Below are 10198 nucleotides of genomic sequence, written 5' to 3'. Positions count from 1 at the left end.
ACCAAAGAATAAATTTGCAGTTTTGCTTTTAGCCTTGCCTACTCGCTGGTTCTTTTGTGCCCACTCTGGTGGTCTTAGAAAAACAAATCACCAGCTACTTGGGAGGCTGAGGTGGGAGGATCACTTGATCCCAGGAGGTTGAGGCTACAGTGAGCCATGATCACACCACTGCACTCCAGCCTGGGCAACAAAGCTTGAGGCCCTGTCTCAAAAAAAAAAAAAAAAACAGAGGCCGGACGCGGTGGCTCACACCTGTAATCCCAGCACTTTAGGAGGCCAAGGCAGGTGAATCATCTGAGGTCAGGAGTTCAAGACCAAGCCTGACCAACATGGTGAAACCCTGTCACTATTAAAAATACAAAAATTAGCTGGGCTTGGTGGTGCACGCCTGTAATCCCAGCTACTCGGGAGGCTGAGGCAGGAAAACCACTTGAACCTGGGAGGCAGAGGTTGCAGTGAGCCGAGATCGAGCCATTACACTTCAGCCTGGGCAACAGAGCAAAACTCCGTCTTAAACAAAACAACAACAACAACAACAAAGGGGTGAAAGGGCATGGGTCCCTGGTCAGGTCAACACCATCACCTCCCAGAGCACTCGCCTGCCCAGTCCTGGGGCAGATCGTCCCTGAGTCCCAGTTTAATTGTCCATACATCTGTGCCCCCTCCACCTCTAATCTAACCTGCTGCCAGACGGCGCCTGCATGTCAGCACACCCACGTCCCCACTCATCCATGCAAGCTTCTCCCAACTGTCCTCGAGATGAAAGTGCCACTTGTCAAAGGTGCACCAGGTGCCGGCCTCTGAGTGGGTACTTCATTGCCTCTGTTATTTCATTTAACTATCATGCATCATGACAAATAAATGATTTGAAGAGTCTCTTAGGGAGGGTGCTGTTGAAGAAAACATACTCTGCTGCCCAGGTGGCAGGAAGTGAGGACCTGAGAGCAGGTCTAGAGGATCTGAGACAGAAAAGCTGTCTCAAAAGACATGGACAGGAACTAGGGGTTGAGGGAGCAGAGATAGGACCGACCCTACAGCAAAGGGAGGTGGGAGGCCTAGGCCCGTCCTACCTTCCCAGGACTTAGCTTAATCCCAGAACTCTGGAGGAAGGGTGCAGGGGTTTGAGGTGATGCCTTCCCAAGGGTCTGATCACCTGGGAAGGTGGCTGCTGGAAGAGCTTCAGAGTCGAGCCCAGGAATCTGCATTTTAACACACTTCCAACGTCATGTTTGGAAACCACTGCTCCACCTCTCATGAGGAGGAAACTGAGGCCCGTAAAAGGAAAGAGACTTGGAATGAAGGAACCCCAGACCTGAAGGGCCTCCGAGCTCACCCAGCCCCAGCCCCAGCTGACTCTCAAACAAGATGTATTTGTTGCAGCAGTTTCTGCTCAGTCCCTTCTGTGACAGTGATGTCAAACCTCCCAGAAGTGCGTCTCAGAAACAGCTCACTTCGTGGTAGCAGATGAACTCACTCCTGGGCTTTGCTATTCTTCAAAGACTAACAGCCTTAGAAGAAATCATGGCAGGGCTGGCTATAGGCCACCTGGGAGCTAGGCAGAATCTGACTTTGGCCCCAGCCTCTCTGTGATCTTTTCTGTTGCTGTGGAGGGATTTCCATGAGTCAGAGCCCTGAGTTCAAATGCCAGGTCTGCTGTGTGACCCTGGCAGGTTGCTCACCCTCTCTGAGCCTTCCTTTTCCAACAGGTATGATAGAAATATGACCTACCTTATGGGCTGGTGTGATAAGGAAATGGCTTAACAAACAAATGAGATGCCCGCAACCCCCAAAAGTCCCTTCTTGTCCCCTTTCAACATGTCTCCTCCCCTTCCCCAGTCTCAGGGGCCTGTAGCACCCCCTCCTCCAGCCTTGATTGCTCTCGGGGGACTGCTGTGTGGATTGCTTTGACAGTGTGGACTATAATCTTCTGAGCGGCTCCCTCCCCAGGCACTTCCGCATTCCTGATCTGCCTTTTCCCTGAGCTTCCGAAGACTTTCTCCCCAGGAAGAAGCACAGCTGAACTGAGTATGAACAACCTCAAGGAGGGGGTGAGCACAGCCCTTCACAGTTTGCAGAGCCTCTGGCCCCACCCTCTCATCCGTCCTCTCTCAGCACAGGGGCAGGTCAGGGTAATGAAGCAGGGGCCACAGAGGTCTGCAGGAGCCAGTCCCACAGATCTGGGGATGCTCACCCAGCCAGGCACCCACTTCCCACCCTGACCCCAACCAACCTCCACCTCCCACCACTCTAAGGAGCGCCTGCTGCTCCTTTAGGACCCCGGGGCATCACTCCTCCTTAGGGGCCAGCCTTCTGCCTTGGTGGGTGGGGCAGAGACTGAGGCTTCAGGCATCACCCTTACCCCTGACGGAGGGGGTGCCCTCAGCCCTGGGCTGTCTCCACCCTCCCTCCAAGACCCTCAAGGTGTACAGAGCTGTAAGTGTTACAGGAAAGGGGTCCCGATCCAGACCCCAGGAGGGGGTTCTTGGATCTCACACAAGAAAGAATTCAGGGCGAGTCCGTAAAGTGAAATCAAGTTTATTAGGAAAGGAAAGGAATAAAGAATGACTACTCCAGGCCGGGCGCGGTGGCTCAAGCCTGTAATCCCAGCACTTTGGGAGGCCGAGGCGGGCGGATCACGAGGTCAGGAGATCGAGACCATCCTGGCTAACACAGTGACACCCCCGTCTCTACGAAAAAATACAAAACATTAGCCGGGTGAGGTGGCAGTCACCTGTAGTCCCAGCTACTCGGGAGGCTGAGGCAGGAGAATGGCGTGAACCCGGGAGGCGGAGCTTGCAGTGAGCTGAGATCCGGCCACAGCACTCCAGCCTGGGCAGCAGAGCGAGACTCCGTCTCAAAAAAAAAAAAAAAAAAAAAAAAAAAGAATGACTACAACATAGACAGAACAGCCCCAAGGGCTGCTGGTTGCATATTTTTATGGTTATTTCTTGATGATATGCTAAACAAGGGGTGGATTATTCATGCCTACCCTTTTTAGACCATATAGGGTAACTTCCTGACATAGCTGTGGCATTTGTAAACTGTCACGACGCTGGTGGGAGTGTGGCAGTGAGGATGACCAGAGGTCACTCTCACGCCCATCTAGGTTTTTGTGGGTTTTGACCAGCTTCTTTACTGCAAACTGTTTTATCAGCAAGGTCGTTATGACCTGTATCTTGTGCTGACCTCCTATCTCATTCCGTGACTTAGAAATGCCTTCACCGGCTAGGAATGCAGCCCGGTAGGTCTCAGCCTCATTTTACCAGCTCCTACTCAAGATGGAGTTGCTCTGGTTTACATTACATGCCTCTGACATAAGCATGTGTGTCCACTTCGACCAAATCCATGAGGGGCACCTGCATCACCTAGCCCTGCCAGCCATTGGCCTGCTCCCACGGTGGGTCCCCTCCAGAAGCCCCCAGAAGCCCCTGAGCTCTTTCTCGCTTCACCTGCTTCCCGTCCACACACGCCCTGTGCTCCAGCCAGGGGTACCCCGTCCAGATCCCTCCCTCATCTCCATACCTTCGCCCATGCTGCTCCCCATGCCTGGCATGCTGGCACCCCCACCCCACCCCCACCCCAACCCAGCCACCCGCAAACTCCTCCAAGTTCAAGCTCAAGCCTTTATCCCTCTAGGAAGCTTCCCTGAGAGGCTCAGACAGAAAAGATGCAGCCAACTTACTATTCAGTGAGCTTACTCTCTCCCTATCAGGGAAATGAGGAAGCCCTGTCACAGACCCTACGATCCTGCCTGGCAGGGCTGCCACTCTCCACCCCACTGTGGCACTCATATTGAGGACAGGGTCACACACCTGCTTATTATGACTTCACATCTATTTAACCATGTGCCAGGCACTGTGCTAGGAGCCTTGTGTGGGTCAACTCATCCAATCCTCACCCTCCACCTAGAACTCAGAGGGCACAGAATAGGCACAGCCACAAAGCCGCTGCTGGAAAGGATGACACAGGCGAATGCAGGCCGGGATGGGTGAAAGGGTCTCTCAAGGAAATGAGTTGGAGTCGGGTCTGGAAAAGCAGCAGAACGTGCTCCTGGCCCTGCCACACACCTGGGTCCCAGAGCTACATGGAGCTGACTGCCACCCCTGTCTGCAACCGTGGCCTTCCCGGCAGGACGCCTGACAACTTCCTTCCCCTGGCCTGCTGGCTAGAAACCCCTGCAGGCAGATGGCCTTTCTGACTGGCCTTCTCCTGGCTACTGTAGCCTCACCGGAGGGCCAGGCCCAGGCCAGGGGCAGCTCCTGCCTCAGCAGGCCAGGGCAGCTCCAAAGGTGGGCTCTGGACCAGGGCCTCCCCTGAGCCAGGCGGGGGCTCCCCACGGTGCCAACCATACAGGCTGGGAGTGCAAATTGAGCCTGGGGAAGGAGAGGCTGACCTCCCGGTGATCAGAGGGGGTGGCACCAGCCTCAGCCATGCAGGTGTGAATTCCTTCCCCCAGCCTGAGACCAGCGCCACACCCCCGGCCTCTCTCCCCAGGCTCCCCCATGGATTACCCCTGCCTGACACCCCATGCGGGCAACCAGAGGCTGATTCTGCCTGACTGCCCCCAGCTCCTCAAGCGTGCAGCCTGGGTTCCAGAGGGAGGTCATACGGCCCGGTCAAAGACCACCAGGGAAGTATCACAGACCGCAGCCAGCGTGTGAGCTCAGCTGGGAGTTTGCACCAAGCCTGACTCCGGGTTGAGGCCTGACTGACGCAGGCTAGGTCCACCCTGCATGGGCCAGCAGGTGTGGGTAAGTCCTGGGGCTCAGAGAGGGGCTTGGAAGGCCAAATGCAAGGTGGCTGGACCCATGATCGCAGCACATAGCGTCCCCTTGACTTGCTGGGAGAAGCTCGTGCCCTCATAGTTAGCAATTCCATGGCCACTGGAGGCCAGAGTGGGAGCTGGGAGGCTCAGGACACCATAGCCTTGGGCCCCTGGCCCTTGCCGGGCTGGTGCTCACCTGTAAATGCTGCTTCCACTGTTGAAGCGCTGATGCTCCTCCACGCTCACAGGTAAACAGCGGCTGCCCACCTCCAAGACCCCCGCATGCTGCAGGACAGGGGACCTCCTGCGTCCCTTCTGGGCCCTCCCTGTGGGTTAAGAATGTCACCCCTGCCAGGGCACCTGCCTCCCCAGGCCCACAGCTGGGCTCCTTTCACAGACACCGTATCTGGACAATCCATTTGTTCTGTGTTTGATCAGAAACGGCCATAGCGAACCAGCCTGCGTCGGACCTGAGACACCCGGCTTCCCGGCACCTGGGGATGGTGGAGCCAGGGGAGTTGCCGCGGGCCGGAGGGAGGATACAAAGCTCCAGGGTGCCCCCTGCTGCCTCTGGCGCGTTCTGCAGTCATGGCCAACATGGACTTGGACACAACCTGCTCTGATCTTCAGAAATACTATCCACGAGACCTGCTTTCTCCCAAAACGCATTCGGCTGCCCACCCATGGGAGGTTACAAAATAAAGAACATAAAGACATGCTCCAGAATATGTTCCGAATGCTTAAAATTTCCCCAACTCCCATGAATCTAGAGTCTTTGAAATATAGATCATTGAGTATCTTTTTGATAACCGAAGTAAAACTGTTTATGTGAGATGCTTTTTCTCTGTAAATAACAACTCAAGAAGAGACCAGGAACTATAGTCAGAAGGGATTCTGGTCCTGGGGGTCCATTTCTTGCCTGTGTGGTCTAGGTGGGTCGTGGTCTTCCAGTTTCTGCCCCTGAATCCACATGTGATCAGCTCCACCTCACAAGGCCGTCACAATATTTCACAAGAGAAATGCACGAAAGCACACTTTTAAAGCAATGTACACAGTTGCTGTTTTTAATGTCATTATCCATCAGGGAATTTTTAACTTATCTCCCAGAGGCTTGACTGGATTGAAAATGTAAGGTCTATTTAATGAAAATTATCAAGGAAGTTCCTGGGAAAAAAAAAAACTTAGGCGTAGTCAAGTATTAGTCAAGCCCCAGCTCTGCAATTTGAATAAAGCACACAATTTAGAAGTCGTATGCGTGAATTCCATGCCAGGCCTGCCACTTATTGCCTGTGTCCCTGCACAAGACACTCAGCCTCTTGAAGCCTTTGTTTTCTCATCCATAAAATGGAGCTAATACTGTTCACCGAATGAGATGAGGTGAGGACTGGAAATAATGCCTGATGTACAGTGGGGGCTGAATATAAGGTTGGTTCTTTTTTCTTTTTTTGAGATGGAGTCTCACTCTGTCACTCAGCCTGGAGTGCACTAGCGTGATCTCAGCTCACTTCAACCTCCATCTCCCGGTTTCAAGTGATTCTCCTGCCTCAGCCTCCCAAGTAGCTGGGATCACAGACTCGTGCCACCACGCCTGGCTAACTTTTGTATTTTTAGCAGAGACGTGGTTTTGCCATGTTGGCCAGGCTGGTCTGGAACTCCTGATCTCAGGTGATCTACTTGCCTCGACCTCCCAAAGGGCTGGAATTATAGGCGTGAGCCACCACGCCCGGCCATATAAGGACGGTTTCATCCCTTAGTAGATCCCAGAAGGAATTCAAATCTGTATCATCTGTGATTGGTTGAATTGTGCTTCTTGAAATTTGCATTTAAGTCCTAATCCCCAGACTCCAGAAGGTGACCTTATTTGGAACCAGGGTCATTGTCGATGTGAGGAGTTCAGATGAGGTCATACTGGAGTAGGTGGGCTGAGATCCAGTATGAATGTGACCTCATAAAAAAGGAGAAATTTAGACAGAGACACATGAAGAAACAACACCATGTGAAGATGATGGCAGAGATTAGGGTAATGCTTCTGCACACCAAGGAACATCAAAGATTGCCAGAAAGGCCCCAAAAGCGAGGTAAGGGGCCTGGCACAGATTCTCCCTCACTGCCGCAGAAGAAATGAACCCCACCAACCCCTCTTCTTAGACCTCTGACCTCCAGCACTGGGAGATGCTACATTTCCCTTGTTTAGCCACCCAGTTCGTGGCATTGTGTTAGGGCAGCTCCGGCAAACTAATACATAATCCGAGAGAGACTGTCACACATTTACTATCTTTACTGCTGAATAATCCTTACCAATGGGCCCAGGCCGGGCATGGTGGCTGACGCCCGTAATGCCAGTACTTTGGGTGGCCAAGGAGTGTGGATCACTTGAGCCCAGGAGTTTGAGACCAGCCTGGGCAACATAGTGAGACCCCATTGTCACAGCAGAATAAATAAAATTAGCTGGGTGTGATGGCACACACCTGTGGTCCCAGTTACTCAGAGCACTGAGGTGGGAGAAGCATGGGACATGGGAGGCTACAGTCAGTTGTGATGGCGCCACTCCACTCCAGCCTGGACGACAGAGGGAGAGCCTGTCTCAAAAAAATAAAATAAAATAAAATAAAATAAAGCCCAGGAAGGTAGGGTCGGAGCCTAGACAGACTAGAACCCAGATCTCTGGATTCTCAATTCTGTGCTCTTTCCACTACCCTGACAGTCATGTCTTAGGCGTTAACATGATTGACCAGGTGCAGTGGCTCACACCTATAATCCTAGCACTCTGGGAAGCCAAGGCGGGCAGATTGCTTGAGCCCAAGAGTTTGAGACCAGCCTGGGCAACACGGTGAGACCCTGTCTCTACAAGAAAATACAAAAACTACCCAGGCATGGTGGCGCACGCCTGTAGTCCTAGCTACTTGGGAGGCTGAGGTAGGAGGACTGCTGAGCCCAGGAGTTGGAGGCTGCAGGGAGCCATGATCATGTCACTGCATTCCGGCCTGCTCCCCTAAAGATATGCAGTAGACACAGGAGGAAGCATGTCCATTCAGACTTTTCCCATGCATTCAACTCATAATAACAACACCAGAATCAGACTGCATATACCACTTGGCAGCACGTTTTGTCATTGTTGTTTTATCATGTTTGTTTTGTTTAACATTATATAGATGACATCTTTACAAGTAATAAGTATAGTAAAGATACCACAAGTAACATAATCCATCACCTATTGATGGACTTTTGTGTGTGTGTGTGTGTGTGTGTGTGTGTGTGAGATGGAGTCTTGCTCTGCTGCCCAGGCTGGAGTGCAATGGCGCAATCTCAGCTTACTGTAACCTCTGCCTCCAGGGTTCAAGCAATTCTCCTGCCTCAGCCTCCTGAGCAGCTGGGACTACAGGCATGCACCACCATGCTGGGCTAATTTTTTGTACTTTTAGTAGAGGTGGGGTTTCACCATGTTGGCCAGGCTGGTCTTGAACTCCTGACCTCAGATAATCCACCCGCCTCGGCTTCCCAAAGTACTGGGATCACAGGCATGAGCCACTGCACCTGGCCCTTGATGGACATTTAGATTGTTTCCCGTTTTTTTTGTTTGTTTGTTTTGTTTCTTTTACTAACACAAATAATACTGCAGAAAATGGTCTCAAGTAACTTTGCACATTTGTATTTTTTTTTTTTTTTTTGTAGAATAAATGCCTAAACATGCCAAATCTGTTTGTGATGGTTTTAAATAACCTTTACAAAGTATTTGATCCTTCTCTCATCAAAAGTGGAGTTTAATTCTCCTCCCTTTGAATATGGGCCAGTATTTGTACTTGTTTCTAATAAACAGAATGTGGTAGAAGTGGCACAGGGTGGCTTCTGTGGTTAGGATAGAAAAGGTGACACAGCTTCCACCTGGCTCCCTCTTTGTCAGTTCCTCATCCTTGAAACACAGCCACTTCACATTGGAGAGAAGCCCAAGCCACACGGAGGGGCCCCAGCTGGCCGCCAGACCCACCTGAGGTCACAGCCAACAGCTGGCATCAACCTCCAGCCTTGACAGTGAATGAATGTTGGGATGGCCCGTCTCATTATTTTATACCGACATGATTTACCCTCAAAAGAAGAATGAAAGAAATACAAATTATAGCAATGTTATCTTTAGCAAGGACTGCTTGCAAGGTTGGCCCTTGGTTGGTATCTGGGAAATTGGACCTGGGGAGTGTTCTGACCCTTCCCTGATAAGAACAGCTCACTGCCCCTAAACTGTGTAAACACTGAGGTTGATGTCTTTGTACTGGGAGTCCCGAATTTCGGTACATGCTAGGCAGAGGGTGCCTTTGTGACTAGCCTGCAGTAAAATCCTCGGTGCCAAATCCCTAGTGAGTGTCCCTGACAGATGACATTCCACACGTGTTGTCCCAACACACTGCTGGGGGAACTGAGTGCGTCCAGCGTGTGACAGGGTCTTGGACCCTCACACTCCCTTTCCTCTGGGCTTGACCCATGTGCCTTTTTCCTTTGCCGATTTTGCTTCATATCCTGTTGTCGTAATACATCATAGCCTCGAGTATCACTGTATGCTGAGTCCTGCGAGTTTTCCTAGCCAATCATCAAACCCAGGGTGGTCTTAGAGACCCCAACATGCCATGGCAAGAAGACTACAGGGAAGCCGGCGCTTCCTGTATGTGTATACATTGTTGGTGGTACCTGCATGGACACCATGAGAGGAATACAGCCTGTCTGTTGAAAGCCACTCAATGTCCACTTCCTCTGACTCCACCCAGGAGGTGGAGGTTGTAGTGAACAGAGATCATGCCCCACTGCACTCCAGCCTGGGTGACAGAACGAGACTGCCTCTAAATAAACACATTATGACATAAACACATTATGGTGCATCAACTCTAAGAAACTGACTACAATGAGATGTGTAAAGATTATAAAGCACCTGTGGTCCCAGCTACTTGGGAGGCTGAGATGGATCCCCTGAGCCCAGGGAGGTGGAGGCTGCAATGAGCTATGACCATGTCTAGGTGACAAAGTTAAGACCCTGTCTCAACAAAGAAAAAAAAATTGTAAAGAGAAACATGAAAAGATGTTGCTGATACATTAAAAAAATTTTTTTGGCCAGGCATGATGGCTCACGCCTGTAACCCCAGCACTTTGGGAGGCCAAGGTGGGCAGATCACTGGAGTCAAGAGTTCCAGAGTTCCAGACAAGCCTGGCCAACATGGCGAAACCCCGTCTCTACTAAAAATACAAAAATTAGTCGAACATGGTGGCACACGTCTATAATCCCAGCTATTCAGGAGGCTGAGATGGGAGAATCATTTGAGCCCAGGAGGTGGAGGTTGTAGTGAACAGAGATCATGCCCCACTGCACTCCAGCCTGGGTGACAGAATGAGACTGCCTCTAAATAAATTAATAAATAAACAATTTTAAACTGAGTACAAAATGGTGGGCAC

At 51.4% G+C, this 10198-nt stretch overlaps 1 pseudogene; it reads right to left on the bottom strand.

Annotated features, from left to right (window-relative positions):
* Positions 1 to 950: 950 nt before the first annotated feature.
* Positions 951 to 9505, bottom strand: LOC113220945 (annotated as a pseudogene).
* Positions 9506 to 10198: the final 693 nt, after the last annotated feature.

Source organism: Piliocolobus tephrosceles, unplaced genomic scaffold (assembly GCF_002776525.5).
Source record: "Piliocolobus tephrosceles isolate RC106 unplaced genomic scaffold, ASM277652v3 unscaffolded_16972, whole genome shotgun sequence".
NCBI lineage: Eukaryota > Metazoa > Chordata > Mammalia > Primates > Cercopithecidae > Piliocolobus > Piliocolobus tephrosceles.
The sequence above is the reverse complement of the archived record's forward strand: the minus strand, read 5'-3'. Positions and strand labels throughout refer to the sequence as shown.